Here is a 2,349-nt window from a genome sequence, read left to right as displayed (position 1 = left end):
CAACACCCCTCCTCCTCTCCCTTCCACCCTACTTCCCAATAAACCGTTGCTATCAGTTATTGTCTCTCAGCATCCACTCCCTCTGTGCTTCCTAAACTGGAAGACCTAACAGAAACAACAACAGCAGAAAGAAACAGAAAGAAGAAAACAATAAAAATAATATAAAGATAAAAATACAGAGTAAGAAAGAAAAAATCACCAATAAGACTTAAAAAGCCAGAGAAGAAATTCCTTTCTTAGAACAATCGAAAAATGCTTCGGTAGAGAACACACCAGCATCAAGTTTACAGTACTCTGTCTGAGAGTAAAGCTGTTCCAGTCTGTCACCTGTGCTTACGGGGATCTGCCAGAGGCCCAATCTGACTAGACACTCTGCAGATGGATGTGGGGTTCCCACCCTCCTCCACAGCCGCCTACAGATTGGGTGGTCACAATTTAAGCTCTGACACTTTCCCTTCATCATATTTGGGTTTTGTTATTGTCACCTTTGGCTCACACAGGCTGATGTGCTTCTTTGATGTGGACTTAGTTGACACCTCACTTAGATGGCTGCTTGTTTGAATACAAGCCTTTTAAGACCCCTGACAGGATTCCAATTGGCAGCTAGGCACCATCAGCTTTCTTCACCACACTTTGCTATATCACCCTTATCTTCAGTGGTATCATCTTGAAGGCCAGTATTGAGCAGGGCCATGTTATGAGAACTAACTTATTAGGGCTAGCATTACTTGGGAGCCCAGAATCCATCCCTGGGCTATGAATGACTCTGGTTTTCTTTGATAGTCCTCCTCCTTATTGCTTATGACAGAATAAGCCAGAACCAACAAGATCAGCAACAGCAAAAGAAAAAGAAAAACAAAAACAAACAAAACAAACCCAAAAGAAACAAAAGAGAAAAACATTGTCTATCACCCCTTTAGTGTATAAGGTGATGCTTGCATTGATCACATCAATAATTTATTCAGTGATAGAGTTTAAGGTACTGTTGATATGAGTTTATGCGAGTATAGTCCATCTGTGCACTACACTCCATGAGATGTTGCTTTGCACAGATTGATTTCGTAATTGAGCTCTATTTACATGGAGCATAAAGATTGGTGCTCGGGGAAAATTTTCCTGCATCATCTCTTACAAGGTCAGACCCTTGCTTCTCGGACCAAAACCTAATGCCAGGGGAGCATTGAGGCACCAAATATATGGTGGTTCAGGGTTCCTTTTATTGGACACCCACTGAGCCTGGGGACCCACCAAGGTCCAACGAATACCATTCCCCCAATCTTGGAGTGGCCATCCTCCCCCATCAGGGTATTTCAGGCCTAAGTCCAAAGCTCTACGTAGTTTCAAGGTAGGGTCCAGTTTGTTTGGTCAAGCTTCCACCGAGTCTGTCTGGTGTGGCCCTGGGGGGATAATGTCATTTTTAAAAGACTGTTAAAAATATATATATAAATAAATAAAGATTGTTCAAAAAGACAGAAAATGCTGTGAGTAGAAAAATTTGAGAGGAAAAAGAACACTTCGATATCTGTATTAATTCCCAATAAAATGGTTGTGGAAAAAGAAAACTTTAAACTTAACCAATAACACCTGACAAAGAATGTCTAATCTAAAGTTACATACACTTTTTTTCCCCCAGTGATCTTTTCCTTCTTATGTTGTTCAATGTAGCTTTACTGCTGGTCCCAGTGTAAAGCCCAAACAGCTCATCACCGTACCACTCGGCAGTAGACAGGGCCTTCCCATCATGTCCCCGTGGCCGGAAGCCGTCCACCAGGTGGGCTGTTGTCTGAGGAGCTGTTGGTCCCAGACCAGCGTGCAGGGTCCTTCAAGGAGGCTTGTTTCATGGGTCAGGTCCAACTGCACAGCGTGCAGCTTCTGTTTCCCTCTGTATTTTGCTCCTGTTCACATCATAGTGACCGCTTTTGGCAATACAAAATAAAAGTTGTTCCCAACTATTGCTGATGTGTTAGTCTGGATAGAGAAACAAATCCATGGACACACATATGTGTATAAGGAAGAGGTGTATCTACCAGAACAATTGAACATTAAGAAAACACCCCAACTCAGTCCAGTCCAAGGCCATAAGTCTGATTTAGCCCATATGTTCAATACCAATCCATAAAGTCCTCTTCAGACTCATGAAACACATGCAATGATGCTGAATGCAGGAAGATCACAAGCCAGTGGGTAGAAAGTCTTTGGGTCCAATGGTGGTGTAAGCATCTCAGTGCTGGCAGGGGTCTCTCTGTGGCTTCTCCGGCTTCAGAGGTCTGCTTGCATCATGTGGCTTGCCAGGCTCAGGGCACTAGAGAGGCATTCCATGTGTCTTGTCAGCTGTCTTGTCTCCCAGGG

Source organism: Echinops telfairi, unplaced genomic scaffold, assembly GCF_000313985.2.
Source record: "Echinops telfairi isolate 266 unplaced genomic scaffold, ASM31398v2 ScPeMD7_7469;HRSCAF=8507_0, whole genome shotgun sequence".
In the NCBI taxonomy this organism is placed as follows: Eukaryota; Metazoa; Chordata; class Mammalia; order Afrosoricida; family Tenrecidae; genus Echinops; species Echinops telfairi.
This window is presented reverse-complemented; position numbering follows the sequence as displayed.